General features: G+C 34.7%; 1 long non-coding RNA gene across 1 annotated transcript; it reads left to right on the top strand.

Annotated features, from left to right (window-relative positions):
• Window positions 1-698: 698 nt before the first annotated feature.
• On the top strand, window positions 699-3156 carry LOC126671352 (uncharacterized). The gene is made up of 3 exons (XR_007638979.2): window positions 699-829; window positions 2074-2160; window positions 2882-3156. It is a non-coding gene; the product is annotated as an uncharacterized LOC126671352 (long non-coding RNA).
• The last annotated feature ends 13423 nt before the right edge of the window (window positions 3157-16579 follow it).

Genomic DNA, 16579 nt, shown 5'->3' with positions numbered 1-16579 from the left:
GACTTATTCAACCTCAGGAGGTTGAGATAGACGAGGAACTATCTTATGAGGAGGAACCCATAGAAATTGTGGATACCCAGATTAGGAAATTCCGTAGTAAGGAGATACCTATGGTAAAAGTGCTCTGGAGGAGCCGTAAAATTGAGGAATGTACATGGGAAACAGAGGCGGATATGCGGAAACGATATCCCCACTTGTTTGCTCAAGGTAATAATTTGTTTTGAAATTCGAGGACGAATTTCTTGTAAGGAGGGGTGAATGTAATACCCCGTAGAATTATTAGTGTTTATTTTCGTTAATGTCCAATCTTAATTAATTAGGACCTCGAAAATAGTGAATAAATTCACGTGATGAATTTATATGGGTGAAAATGTGATTTGCTATGTGTTTGCCTTAAATTTGATTTTTGGCAATTTTACGTGTTAAAAGTGAATTTTGCGATTTTTCACTAAAAACCGTAAAAATAATTATTTTAAATATTTTTAAAGGCCCAAAAATATTTTAACTCAGCCCATATGATATGATTTAATGTTTTTGAATATTTGGTAAAGTTGAGTTTATTTTGCCCCTAGAGTTCGAATTATTTACAAGAATGCCATAATGGCAAACTTGTAAATAATTGAACAACCAAATAATATCTAGATATTTTCTTAAGCTAAACTTGCTGCCCAAGTTAATTCATCTTCTTCTCCATTTGAGTGTGGGTGCCGAATACTCCATAGCTCACAACACAAAAATTTATTCTTACATTTTCTCTCAAAATTTTCTTAACAAAAGTTGTCGGGGATATTGCGTAGAACGTTAATCTCTATTTGCATGTTCGTTTGAGGTATAATTTCAAGCTCAAATCTTAGTTTTTAGTTGCTGATGTTGGTTGAATCTTAGAAACATGCTTAGGATGGTTTATATGTGATGTTTGATGGATAATTAGTTGGTTTTAGTAGTTGTTTATATGGGTTTCGGTTTTTAAATAATTTTTCCGTGAAAATTAAATTATTTATTTAAATTTCTGGGCTGATCTATATGTTGAGGTTTATATATGCTTTAAAGTGTAATTTTTGTGGATTAAAAATGTTAAACATTTCGGGTGTTAATTTAATTAGTTGGGTTTCGGTTTTTAATTGTTTTAAAGCTTAAAAAATGCTTAAATGTGGATAAATCTAATGATTTTAAATTTCTGGAAATGAGTTTGTTTAAGGTTGATCTAAATGTTTGAATAATGTTAATTAAATGTTTAATGGTGAATTTTTAGCGGTTTAATAATCGGGTTTAATTTTTAATAACTCTATTCGGCTAAAATTTGATGAAAAAGGGTAAAACTGTCATTTTAATTTCTGGGCAGAAAATATTTATGAAAATTTATGAAATGTGTTTGATAATTATTTGTGGAGTTTAAATGATTTTTGTGAAGTGTTTTGACGGATTAATAATCGGTTTTGATTATTAATCATTATTTCGGTTTTAATGGTTAAAATAATGGAAAATATTATTTTAAAAATATTGGGCTGCTGTTTTTACAAGATGGAAATTAAAAATGTATTTGAAGTTATTTTTGGTGAATTTCAGTATAAAAATGGCTTAAAATGAATTTTTAAGCGTTTTTAGCGTTTTTGAGTTTTCCGGCCAAAACCACCGGAATACGGTGACTGGAGTTTGAGTGAAGGGGATAGAGCATGTTGGCTCAGTCCTAAACTCAGTTGGCAGCAGTTAGTGCCGAAATGTTTTTGACAAAAAATAAGGGGGGGCCGAGCCCCGGGTCAAAAATATTTTACGGAAAAATATTTTTGGATATTTTTGAATTGTGGTATGTTTGTTGAGATTTTCTAAAAGTGTATTTTTAGAAAATTATGTGAATTGAATGTGTGTTATAATTATATGGAATTATAATTCTATGTTTATTTATTGAAATAAATAAACTATGTGATGTATCGTATAGAAATACGATGACGCGGAAAGAGATAGTCGGAATCAAATTTGGTTTGTGATTATGTGGTTTATATGGTTGAGTCGGTCTAGAGTATATCCTAGAATTTAGAGTTATTACATTTATTAATATTTTAATCTCTAAATTAGATCCAGCGAGTTTTGTCGCGGAAACCGGCGAGCAAAGGTTTTGATATTCGACGGGTGATATTTTTATATTTGGAATAAGCGAGTACTGTGAGTGTGTTTACAACTTATACTGCTAAATATTAGTATTAAAAATATTGCGAACTGCTTTACATGATTTGCAAATGCTTTATTTTATTTTGAATTTAAATCGCATGAACTATATACATAGTTTTGAAACCGATTTAGATTCATTGAAACATGCTTACTATTGGGCGGCAATAGTGCTGTGTGATCACCGGTATAGCATTTAGAATGGGTTGCATGTGAATGTGCTGTGTGAATCCTGTCGACGGCCTGGAAAGTCAGGCGACGGCCTAGACTCTGTGTGAACAGATCTTCAGAGGCAACGGAATATAGACGACCAAAGGCAGTCAGCAAACTGCCGAGATCTGAGAGGTTGAACCTTTTATTAAAAAAAGTGAAATTGGCGACAGTATTTATGTACTGCCGAAATCCGTTGTATTGTAAGAAGAGCCTGGGACTTTCAAATACGTAAAATAAGAATAATCGAATTTGACTGGCTAAAAGTACAAAAAGAGAAAATAAATACGGCCAAAGAAAAATAAAAGGTTAACCCGAATACGATGAAATGATGTGAAATATTTATGTTTCCTGTGTTGAAAGCATATAGGAACATGAATCATGGTTTAGGGTTTCATATGAATCGGTAATCTGGAATGCATTTCTTTCATATTAATGTTTATTAGTACATGTTGTACGCATTCACCAGTTTTTATAACTGACCCCGTTGAATTTAATATTTTTACAGGCGAGTAGTTTGACGTGTGGATTTCCAATTTCTTGTTCCGGAAATCCCTGGCTTGAATAAAGTGAGAATGACCTTTCCTTTGTGTGTCTAGAGTTGCAGTAGCTAGAATAATGAACGGTGATACCTTAATAGTCGTTGGACTTATTTATGCTTTATATTTTATAACGCTAAACTCTGATAATATGTAATATGTGAATGCTGTGCGAAAGTCCGAGCGACTGCACTTGAATAAAATGCGGCGAACGCATCTGCATAGTGAAATGCAGTTAAGTCCATTAGAGAAATGGCCTGCATAGTGAAATGCAGTAATTACCATAGTAAGATGGTATGCACCTGAGATGCATGATAAACTATAGAGAAATGGTTTTGAAACTAAAATGCAATAATTAAAGAGAAAATTATGTGCATGTTTTAAATGGTAATTTTTATGAGAACGTTTTAAACCGCGATTTTAAAATGTTCGAAAATGATTTGAATTCCGCGAAAATTTTTATGTGAATTTTAATGTATTTTTAAGGCTTGCTACGGGTTTCGGAGCAACCACTCCCATTCCCTAGCGCCGGTCTCGATGGCGAGAATAGGGTCGTGACATTGGGATCTTAAAATTGTCCTTATACTTCTCTTGATGTTCATTGCTACGCGTTAGTCGTAGCTTTTTCTTTTACTGGAACTATTAGTTTTCCATGCACATAGAATAGCCTTTGGACGTATTCTTGATGTCGTAGTCCTTGCGTCATTACTACCTAGTTGTCACTAACCATTGTCTAATGTTTTCTCGTTCCATCATTTCATTCTTAGTAACCATGATGTTGCTACTCGTCCCCTTTATACGTGAATAGTCACGACGTGTCGGCTCCATCCTTAATGACGTACTTACTTTATTCATACTTCTATGAGTATTTTCTTTAACTGGTTATCTTCGTTTCTTATTTCTCTCTACCGTTATCTGACACTTCGCTTTTCATCAACCAATCTTTTTCAACTTGTACTTTGTCTAACACATTCATTGTTTCTTAACATAGCTAAGCCTAATATATCCTTTACTGTCTACAATTTCTCTTTTCTTTGTTTCTTTAAGCTATCATGATCTTCACGTCGTTCTGTTGGTCGTGATTCTTCATCCTTCACCATTGTCTTAAACATTTCATTTCATGTTACTTTAGATCGTATGGCTTGTATAGTTACCCTTGTTTACTAGTACTACTCGTATTCTTATCCTCTTCACTTCCTTGTAGTTGCTCTTTTGAGGTTTGTCTCGAATCTCTTATTGACTTCTTAGTCAACGATGTTCTTCCTTTACGTCACAGTTCCCTACTCATGATGACCTCATAAGAATCTCATATGTTTCTTTAGCATTTAACTGTTTCAAGAATCCTTATCGCTAGTTAGCCTTCGCTTAACTTCATCTTTACCTTAATTCCTTAACGGATTCAGTAGATCCTTAATAACTTATTTACTTCATTTATCGTCATTCCTTCGTACTGTATAAAAATTTTCTCTTCATCTTCTGTTTCTTACTTTCAAATAGCTTTACGACTTTATTCTTACTCTTTAAGGTATCGTCTTAATACTAGTTACGATTATTTCTTAGTTTGTCCTTATTCTGTCTTTCATCTTCTTCTCGAAGTGTTTCCTTAGCACTTATATCATGATTCTAATTGTCCTTTTAAATAACTTGATTCTCTATACTAGCATCATCTCTCGTCCTTATGACATCATGGCCTCTTGGATATAGTTTACTCCTATCTGTTCAATAGCAATGAAGTATCATCTTGCTCTTTACTTATTGTATCTTTTACGCCTTTCCTCTGTTCATAACAGTTTTGCTGTTACCGCTCTTTTCTGATAACTCTTCTAACGTACCTCTAGAACTTTTCATTTCTCTAATCCTCTTACTAAATTTCGAGGGTATTCAAGTTTTCCTACTATACTTTCTTTTATAATTTCCATCATTTTGATATTTACCGACACGTATGCCTATACGTGTACTTTTCTCCTTATGCTAGAATTTTACAACTTAACTTTTCTCCTTTCTGTTAACGCAACTTATAACTGTTAATGCTGATATTAGTAACTTTACGTAATATCAGTCATATAGCATCATGATCTCTCTTGATCTATCTAACCTTAAACCTTCACTTTTTTCAAAATAGTCTGCTTCGTCGTTTCGTTTCGTATCCTTTCTGTTTCTACTTCTGTATCTTCAAACACTGATATTGATAAGGTTATATATCCTTTAAATATCGCTTCATGTTCATCATTCATAGTATCATCTTCTTGTTCTTCATACTTTTAATCTCTCTCCTCCAATATGTCCCTCGATTGCTACATTACTTATCTTAACATAAGAATAATCATTATACTCTTCATCCTTTCGTATTTGTTACGTTTCTTTCGTCTAACATGACTCTCTGTCATTTCATCCTTTATTCTATCATAAGAATAATTACTATATCCTTAAATATTGCCAGCGCATCGCAGCTTAACTGCGTATACACTCCGGCGATAATTCCTTATTCGTATTTTACTTCAGCCTTATTGGCTTTGTTGCAATTAATCGTTAACATGGATTTATTCTGTTATTAGGGTTTGTTTTACAAGTCTTATTCTTATTTATTAGGAATCTTTTATTATCTGTCGCAGAGTTTCACATCTGAGTTCACTTACAACACCAATACGATTTCGAAAACATCTTTTTGGCTAGCTAGCACTTTAAATCACTTTTCATAAATCGTTTGAAATCGTTAGTACAATTGTAACTCAGAGTGATGACGCCTCTTATCACTAAAGAGTTGCTCAAAATTGCATTTTCTTTATCATTGTAAAAATATGATGTATGATCTATATTTTGAAAATCATTTTCTTATGCATTCCTATCATGATTATGCAATGTCATATGCGATGTCTGAGCACAATCGTACTTTAAAAAAATTTAAAAATTCTTCATACTTTTCATAAAACATAAGTTTACTCCAGATTGTACACTCTGCAACTATTAACGGCTTTCTTTATTATTATTGGGTACATTTCAAATTTTTGTATTGCTGTCACCGACTGTCGTCTTCCCTGACTATTCTTCTGTCACATCACTTCTCTTTCCATATCTCCGATAATTCAATTCAATTCAAAGTTCTCTGTTACCGTAATCCCTACATCCACTCCTTCGGTACACTATATCATATCATATACAAACGCAGGTACCGATGTTCTACATCGATTACCTTTTAGTAAACCATCTTTTCCTTCACAGGTTCTAGAACGTAATATAGAAATTACGTTCGCGATAGTGTATTATGTATTGTTTATTATATGATTGCTGTTGCAAATTATGTTTATATATTCTTTATTAGTCGCGTGTTTATTAACATCGCTTTCTCTAGGTTCTAGCTATCGAAGGTATTATCCTATAGGAATATCGTTAATTGCTATGCTCTATTAGGCAATGCAGCATATATATACACAACAATGCAACATATAAACACAATTACTCAAAGCATATTAATCATTTATACCTAAGGGTGCCTAATGTGGAACGCTAGATTCCCAAATAACTATTCCAGTGTGTCGACCCTTCTCTTTTCTACTGGTGTTGCCTCTGCCTCTATGCACGGAGTCGGGGTTAGTCCTAATACCATAAGATCGACTAGTATAATCTGGATAGAACGCAAGTCCGAAAAAGTAGGGTCGAATAGGACTGCCATCCCACTCGCGGTCAGCCTCGATCATACGGGCCATCGTAGTGAGCGTTCCAAAGTACTCGTGAACATACTCATATAGCTCATCAAACTCGAGCCCCAAACCCCTAACGTATCTACGGTTAATCGTCCTATTATCTTCATTAAGGTCTGGAACACTTTCGTCCATGCGCAGAAATTCAGTGGAATACAGTCCCACTGGTAGTATTCCTCTAGAAAAGGAGCGCATTTGCCTCCTAACCTGATTCAAAACCACATGCCCCTGACCTTTAGCTATCTCTGTATCCTCTCTCAAATTGCGGTATCTCCGCACATTGGACTAGAAATGTTCACTCCGATACTCCTCGACGTCTGACTCATCTGATAACTCTTCTTCTTCAAAGTCCTCCTCTTAAGGAACTTCTTCTGATATTTCCTCTAGATCCTCCTCTAGATCTTCCTCGGGATCTTCCTCACTTTCCTCACTATGCTCCATTTCAAGCGAGTGAGTTCTACCTCTAACCCTAGAAGAACTACCAATTTCTGATACTGGCGTGAAACCATTCTGATATATCTCAGATGATCTCCCACTATCTATGTGGAATCCATCCTGGTGGATTTCAGATGGTCCGCCTACTTTGTTGTGAAATCCATTTTGATAGATAGGAGGCGCTTCCTCCCGTTCCTCTGCAGCATGTGGCTGAGCTCCATTTTGCCCAGACATGCTGAAAATAAACAATTCCCAACGTCAGCGACCATCTGAGCCCCCCTTTTTCCTTGCTTATCTTCAGTATCATCTCATAAGGCATCACAAACATTAAACTTTCAATTAGTCTATACATAATTCATAAATATAGAATCACCTAATATTCCTTACACGAGCAATACACACTTAATTACCTTAGCCGTTCGTATTTCCAAACATTAATCACTTTATTCGCTTAAGATTTTGGGTTCGCGCGCGTTATATAACATACCACTAATGCATATATCAAATACATGCGAACAACTAAGGTCCGACTCTCTTGCTGCAGTAGTTCATAGGTTTACTTACTGACAGAATTTCACAAATCAGATAGACATCCAAAACAAACTAGTAGTCGTAACTTGACCAACTGCTCTCAAATAAACACTGAAACTATCTTGCAGTGGTAACTGGACCAACTGCTCTGATACCAACATTGTCACGACCCAAATTATTGAGCCGCAACCGGCGCTAGGGAACGGGAGTGGTAGCTCCGGAACCCGTAGCAAGCCTTAAACCGCTAATAATTTTTCGCAAATAATAACAGATAACAATAAACAACGGAAGCAAGTACGCATTTATAACATCTAATCAAATATTTACACTAACTATTCAAAAACCTAACGGGCTCTAGTTACCGTACCCTGTACGAACTGGCCTCGCGGTACTGTATACAAAAGTTAGTGTAATAAAACATATCACCGGCATCTAGGGTCGTGAACAAAGCGCACTACATGTAGCCTATCAAAAGCGTATAAACAAGACAGCAAGTAATATGTACACTCAAAATGTACTGCTGTCTAGGTTACGACTCTGTCACACGGGACCACTACGGCAGCATTCACAGAAGTCAGATACTATACATACACAGCTGACTTATAGGCTTCAAAATTAGCCTCTAGCTAGGTCCACATACTAAGCACCTGAAAGCATCAAAGGTGAGGGGTCAGTATTTGGGAAAATACTGAGTGAGTTTGCATTTACTAACGGTATTAATATAAAAACATAGCATCGCATCTCAAGAAAATAATAATATAAAACATATAAAGAGGTATCTGATCCATTTCGAAACTAATATCCTAGCATGCGACACATCTCTTGAATAATCATATATCGTTCAACCCAATCATAAATCTCAAGTTATGAGTCCAACTCACTGGTGGGTCCAACCCACTAGATACGGGGACTCCAAGTTACACCGTAACCGAGTGCTCACTTGTATCAAATCATTATCTGATTTCGAAATTCTTATTCGTATCTCGTTATACGTATCAATTTATTTCTCAAATGCAAACACACTAGACCGACTCGATACTGGCGATCACACAGCCTATTAACACCAATGGGTAGCTAGTTTTTTCGGATCGCATACTAGTTCTCGTGTATATACTTAATAGAAATATCTAACATTTAAACAAATCATATAACATGCGATGCGTAAAAACAGTATATGTATCAATATAAAAAAAATTTAGTATATAATACACGAAAGCAAAGTGCAACTCACAGTGACCGCTATCCAAGTAATGATGTGGTCGATCTGATAGTATGCCCTCGCTAATCCACGTCTACTGACTCCACTACTCGCTGACTCGTCTGACAAATCGTTTAACAGTTAGACGTGAAACTCGTACTTTTACACGTATATTACTTTCAAATTCTAAGGATTAGTTTCATTCCTAATGTTATTCGTGAACTCGGTATTCCTCTATCATATTCACGATATATCGAACCCTGGTTCTCGTATTCGAGAAACGTATAATATCCTTAGCGTTTTTCATTATCACTGCTCGCGTAAAACGTCGAGCTAAAACTTTATTTTTTTCGAATTATCGGGGTCCTTAACAGTTTTTAGGGTCTAATATTCAAAAATACTAAATCCCATTTAATTAGGGCAAAAAGCCCATTTTGGTCCTCCGGACTATAAGTCCATTTTTGTCCTCCGTGGACTCACTGTTGGCCCGCGCAGGGTGGTGTGCGTTCGCACACCGCCCCTAGAAACGTTGTTTCCGGGCGTCCCGTCGTGCCACCATTCACCATATACATACAAAACCTCTTTTCCTTCAAAACCCGCAACTCGGTTTTCGTTAAAACGCTAAAACCGAGCTTAAATCGATAAATTTCCGTTTTATACTAAAACCGCCATTTAATTCGAATTTATCACTAAATATCAAAGTATTTACCTCTAAACGAAGCTTAGGATTGATAGAGGATTCGATTCTGAAGAAATTGCCGCTTGAATCACTTGAATCGGACGTCGAACGGCGAAACGGCGGCGAAACGATCGTAATCGGCGATGGTTTCTAAATTTCTCTTGAACCTTCCTCTGTTTCCCCGATTCATATTCTTTTCTTATATATTGAATGGATAAAGTGTCTCTTTGGTCCTTGTTCTTTTTGTTTACTATCGTTTATCCTTTAAACTTCTCTTTTGTACAATTTAGTCCATAACTAAATCGATTAATTCTTAAATTATAACTTATACGTATTATTTATATCCAATAAATAATATGAAGCTCGATATTAACACTTTCCCGTCAAAATCCAATGTTTCCATTTTCGACACAAAGTGGATAAATTACCCCTTTAGTCCCTGTACTTTATTTTGGGGTTTTCTTGACATTTTTCCTTTTAAGTCCAATTATATCTTTAGAATTGAAATATAACCTTAATGTCCTTATAATTAATTTTCCCGAAACCGACCTACTTGAAATTTATTTACTTTTTCTTTTCAGAAATTCTTCTGATATCGCCACTCTGGCGAATCAAAACTACACACGTGGTCCAATTAGCTAATTAAATATTTTGTGGTATTACAGCCATACTGTATTAAAACGTTCATATCTCCCAATTGAACCGTCAGATCGGGCTGAATATTTGATATGTTGTACCGAAGAGGACTGTCTTTCATTCGACCGTTCGGATCGTCGATTTGACCTTTGTTTGGGTCAACCAGACCTGTGAACCGGACCTGCTGGGTAGAACAAGCCGTAGGTCTGTTTCACTTCATTTTTTGTTGTGGCAGTGGCTCAACCGGACCTAGAACCGGACATGCTGGGTAGAACCGGCCGTAGGTCCGGTTAGCTTTATTTTTACCTATTTAAACCCCGTTTCTCAGACCTAATCAGCCCCTATTCGATTTTTAAAACCCTAAACTCATTCTAAACTATTCCTAGGCGATTTTGCTCTAATTAGTGGTGTCCAAAAAATTTGGTAAGTGATTTAATTCTCATAGTTCCATCTCAATTCTTGGTTTTACATGTGATTCGATTCTTAGCTCAATGTCCCTTTGTTTCTTAATTTATAGGCTGAGATTGATTAAGAAATTTTGGGTTTTGATTCCTTTGGCTTTCAAAAGGTATGCAATCCCTATTCCTTTGATTTTTGTGTAGGGAATCCTAGATTGTTGTGGTGGTTTGGTTATTTGTGTGTTGTGGCTCACATATTCTGGTTTTTGTTGTTATTAAATCTATAATTTTATTAAGGGTTAAGTTTAGCATGATTGTTGATGATTAAACAAGTTAATTCTAGGGTTTCAATGAATTGTATGCTATACCTTGAATTGGTTACTGTTTTATAAAGGTTTAAGGTGGCTAGAAACGTAGATGTAGGGCTGTTTTGGTGCTTGAGATTTATACCTTGGTTATTCGGTTGTTGGGCGAATTGATTGTTGGAGTTAGTGCTTGTAAATGCTTAGACACACATGGTTGAATTGATTGTTGTGTTGGGTTATGTCATGGCTGCCTACGGTTGAATCTAGAGGTGTTTTGTTGTTTGTGGTATGTTGACATTGTTTATGTTGATTGACAAAGGTCTTACATGATTGTAGTGAAGTCATGTTAAGTTTTTCCATGCTAAATTGATGGTTTTGATTAAGTATTTCAGATCTGAATTGAGTATGCTAAATGTGTTTTAAATCATATTTGACTTCGTTGCGATGACTTGTTTAAGTCATAAATACTTTGGGTGAAGTTTGCCAAGTGTTGGCAAACTGTTTAACACGTGTCGCTAGTGTTAAACTTTGGTTTTGTTAAGCTTAAGTTGAGTTTTCGATTTTCAAATAACTTTGGTTTTGATTTAAGGAATTGGTTTCAAACTTGGTTTACACTCTGGCTTAAGGTTGGGTCGGGTTAGACTTGGATCGCCCGACATGTTGTTGAGCATGTAGTTGATATATGGCTAACACACTACTCTGGAATTTCTTTTGAATCAAAAGGCACTATCTAAATTAATAGGACTCTGGATTGTTTAAAATGAGAACTCATCTAAGCTTAACTGGTTATTGAATTGGTTGGATGTATCTGTGCTTTGGCTTTGAATTGCTTGTATTCGAATGTTATTCCTTGGCTATATTTTGGTTGTGGTTTGAGATGTTGGTCTTACATGGTGTCTAGTATTCTTAGAGTTAGAGGTCGTATAGTTTTTAACCTGTGCCTTGTTTTAGACCCGTCGATTGCGCGTGCTTCGGAGTGTATGCAGGGTTAGATGTTTGCCAAGACTTTCACGTGGATTAGCAAGCAGTCAGCTTGTAGTGTTATTTACCGCTTTATTAAGTACCGCAATTATTTTAGTATATAAACTGTTTTCGAACTGTTTTAAACGATTATGGATCTGGATTGGAACGAGCTACTCGATAGGCTTGTATCGAGACTGTGTGCACTGGTAAGTACTCTGGGATCGGCAGACTAATGTCTTGCTTATGCTGGTATATTGCAATATCCCGTATTTTTTTTTCAAAATTATTTAATTATAATTTTTGAAGTCTGTCAAGTTTGAGGTAATTTATTATTATTTTTAGTAAATATTTTTATTTAACTTTATTAGAGTCGCTCGTTGATTCGGTCATGATTCGATTCGTGTTAGTTGTATTATTAATTTTATTAAGAAAAAGAAAAGGATAAATAATATGCCATGCATCCATAAGCTCCATGCATGCACTTCTTTTTACTTTTCCACGTAAATAATGGGCCCAATTGATTATGTACTTGGCCAAAGGCCCTTTGCAATTTAAGCTTCACAAATTGAAGCAGAAGCTAACGTAGGAAGCAGTATTTAACTGCGTTTGCTTTTAACTCAAACTCCTTATTTCAGAAACCTACAAAAAAGATATATTAAACAAACCCTAGCCCCCTTCAACATCATTACAATTTGAGAACAACACAACCTTCATACTTTCCTTTCCCGCTTGATTTGGTAAGTTATTTTCACATGTCTTTTCCTAATTTTTTCGATTCGATATCACTTTCGTCGATTGTAACGTATTTGTTCTTCATGCTAGTCTCAAATCTGAGTTGGGTTTCGTTCGTTCTTTTATCTCGTTGTTCTCTATCATCATAACGCTTTGACATCGAAATTGGTACGTAAATCTATTCATTTCTTGCGCCGTTTCGATTTGCCGAGTTTGTGTTCTTTTAATGTTGTGCTCTTGTGTTGCCTACAGTCGTTCATGATTGATTCTTACTCCCTTTGTTATTGATCTTGAGGGCATGATTAGTGTAGTAGTTCCATCGTTTTGTGCCGTCACGAGTTCGGCCGTTTCTAGTTTCGGATTCGGCTGCTGTGACTTTATTCTTGGGTTGTTTATTTGATGTCTCTATGAATAGGGTTGTATGGTTTGGAATTGTTACTGTTAATAGGTTTCTGAGATTGGTTTTGTTTTTCATGATTGGTGGGTTGTTGTATGATCATGGCCAAAATTTGAGATTTGTTTATTTTGAATGTAAGTGATGGTTAAATGATTAGTGTGGTCCCTATATTGTTTTGTTTTAAATCAATTAATTCCTTAGGCTAAATTTTAATTAATCACTTAAATCTAATGTTATCTAATTTTGATTTTAACTTTCGAATTTAGTTTCAATTTTTTTGATTTGACAATTTGGCAACATTATTTTAAATCTAAAAATAATATTAGTTTTATCTATTATTCAATTATTTTTATTATATTAATCGGAAAACGATAATTATTATTTTAATTAACAATTTATAATTACTTGGGTAATTATGAATTATTAAAATATTATTTTGGCGTGCCGATTTGGCTAAATTATAATTTAGCCCTTAAACGTTTTTTAAACTTATTTAGTTAAGTTTTTGGGTTGAACTCGGGTTACTTGAAATTGAAGATATTGAGAAGCGAGAACTTAATAGAATTGTTCTATTTGGGCATTATATTTTATTTGGATATTGTGAATTGTTCTGGATTGTTTTACCGTGGTTGTTGTTGTGCTAGTCCTAAGTGGTGTCTAGTACTCTCTAGAGTTAGGGTCTGTTTTTAATTATGATTTTAATATCTTGTTTAGACCCGTCGACTGTTCGTACTTCAGAGGCGAACCAGAATTAGATTGCTTGTTAGGTTTCACGTGGAATAGCGAGCAGTGAGTTTATATCTCTATTTACCTCTTTATTAAGCAAATATTATATTTTGTATATGTATATGTAAACAGCTTTCGAACTGTTTTCGACATTGTGGATTTGATTTGGAACGTGCTATTCGATGGGCATCATCGGGACTGCGTGCGCATCGGTAATGATTATTATGGTATCGAGGTAGGTTTGAGATACGTCTCACCTTAGTGAGGGCACCGGTGGAAGATACGTCTCCTGGGCTCACTATTTTATTAAGTGGTAGTCGGGGATCGGTTATTGAGATACGTCTCACTGAAACGGCAATGGATTTAGAATTGTGGTTTAGGGTTTCAATGATAATCCATAATGAAAATGTTTTATTAAACGTTTTTAAAGGTTTTCAACTTAATAAATGTAAATGGTTATATAAACTCTACTCAGTAAATCTGACCCCGTTGTTTTTTCCAAATTTTCCAGGTTTATGATTTGAGCATTGGTCGATCTCCGTTTCTTCATTCTCGGAGGTTCTTTATTTTATTTCAGAATAAATAGTCGAACTGTTTTAAACTCTTAGACCGCAGTAGTAGTATTAGTTTATTTATGTTTTAGTCTTATACTTATCGTTTTAGACTATTGGTTGTTGGAATGGTCCAACTGTTACTTTATTTGCTCTGGCATGATTACAGTGTTTATGGTATTTTATATATTTCCATACTGTTGGAGGTTTTTCTTGAGATAAGCATACTTAAATTATATGTTGTTTATATGTACTGATAGACTGGGCTGAAGTCTCGGTTGCCCCCGAGCATTTGGTTTTCTGCAGGTACATAGCTGTTTATGATATTTAACTATTATCCGCAAGGCTTGCTACGGGTTTTGGTACAACCATACCCATACCCTAGCGCCGGTCATGATTCATGAAAATGGGTCGTGACAAACTTGGTATCAGAGCTTTGGTTTCAAACCAAGTCCTTTTGCATGTTATGTGTTTTTTGTTTTGGCATGATAAGTGGTCTTTGTGTCTTAGGAACTACTGCGGAATTAGGATTCGTGTGTTGTCTTTTGAAACGTCATCTTTTGTTTTCAAACTTTCTGCCTACACCTATAGGATGGTGTCGAGTCAATCGTGTCATATTTGATCTTATGCTAAGATTTTATGTGATAACTGTTATTTCACTTAAGTGATCCTTTATTTTTCTTTTAATTTCTCGGGAAATCTTATGATTGGTAATTTGTCTAAATTCATACTTGGCTATGACGTTGTTTGTCTTATCATGTTGATGTGGCATTTTATTGGGTAATAAACTTTTATTTTATGCCTTTAACGGTTTTATAACGCTGGGTTATTTGGTGAATAGTTTTGGCTTTGGCCGAAAACATAAAAACAAAATCGTTAGGTTTTGGCTTTGTTTATGGTATAAATGATTTTGATAGTAAAATCGTTTATCACGTTTTGTGACTTTACATTGCTGACCTCATTGATTTAGAAATTCTCTAGTAAAAATTATTTTGGTGTAACTGGTATTTTGGACATAAGAGTCATATGAGTAGTCTGAGCATGATAACTTAAAAGGTGATTTTCATTACGTAGCCACTAAAATAATTTTTCTCGTATTTCAAATTTACTTTGACTGATGATTTCAAAAGAGTTATTTTTCTTAAATAAAATTATTTTGTAAGGTGATACCAAAGATTTAAAATACTTTTGAAAGTTTATCGTTTGGTTGTTTGTCGACACTTTGGTGTTGTTGGTCTTAATTGCTTGGTTGCTATTTTTTTCGAAGTATGGTTTTGAATAGCTTAATTAAATTTTTCAGATGTCTCACTTGGGTGATGACTTGATGTTGTTACTTTGGTGTTGTCGAGTTCCCTAGTTGAAAAGATCGAGGTTTTGATTTAAATTGCGTTTTTTTAATTTAAAAATGTGTTGTATACGTTCTACAAATGGTTATTGCGGGCTTGACTTGGATCACCCAAATTAGAAGTTGAGCTTGGAAGTAGTAATTACTCGGCTAACTCAATGGTTTATAATTTGAGGCGTTTATGAAATTTAACCATTATTTTATAAAAGATGTTTCTGGAAAATGATTTTTAAAATGTGGGACTCGACACGAACTCGAAATTTATTTGTTAGTTTATATTTCAAATGAATTTTTAAGCGTACTCTTAAAAGATGATATAATTACAAGTTGATTTTGATACGAAAATTCAAAGCTTGTTGTAGCATTTTTTGATTTTTGTCTTTTAAATAGGTTGGGTTGATTTTGCTAAATGTCATGTTTGTATGGGTTATGATTTGTAGAATTCGTAGTCTTTGGTAATAATTTGCGTTGTATAACTCACATGCTTGATTGAACTATTTTGATTGTTTTTATTTTGTCTGTGAGTGCGGAGTAACACGTGAGGTGAATTATTTCACGTGGTCATGGATGGATTACCTTGTTGTATGACCTTAATTTATGAGTAAGATCTTTGTTTAGACCCTGGTTGCCTTTGTTTTTATTTTTAGTTTCGATGGTTTTAGTGTTTTGTTTGTGGGTCGAAATCTTTGAGTTTCGATACCGAAAATGTTGAGGGAAGTATTTTTCCTTGGAACTGTTGGTGATTTCGGATTACCCAAAAAAAGGATATTAGAAATCCTGACCCGAAATAATAGATCTGTGTATTTAATACGCCGGTGTTTTCATTAAGTTTATTCGGTCCAATTCGAGAACTGGTGGTAAATTTTATAAAAATGTATGTGATGTGTTGTCTTCTTTAAATTTCAGTTTATTTGTAGTTTTATTTGATATTACTTTATACTTATGGGTTTTAGTGGAGATATCATTTTAAATTGTTATGGTGGTATCATCTGATTTGATAGATTGTAAGTATGGAGTTGGCGGAATATTTTGAAGTTGCGTTCGAGATCTTAGTTATGCTAAGTGCAGTATAT

This window comes from Mercurialis annua, linkage group LG3, assembly GCF_937616625.2.
Source record: "Mercurialis annua linkage group LG3, ddMerAnnu1.2, whole genome shotgun sequence".
NCBI lineage: Eukaryota > Viridiplantae > Streptophyta > Magnoliopsida > Malpighiales > Euphorbiaceae > Mercurialis > Mercurialis annua.
Note: the sequence above shows the minus strand (reverse complement) of the source record. Positions and strands in the feature narration are given on the sequence as shown.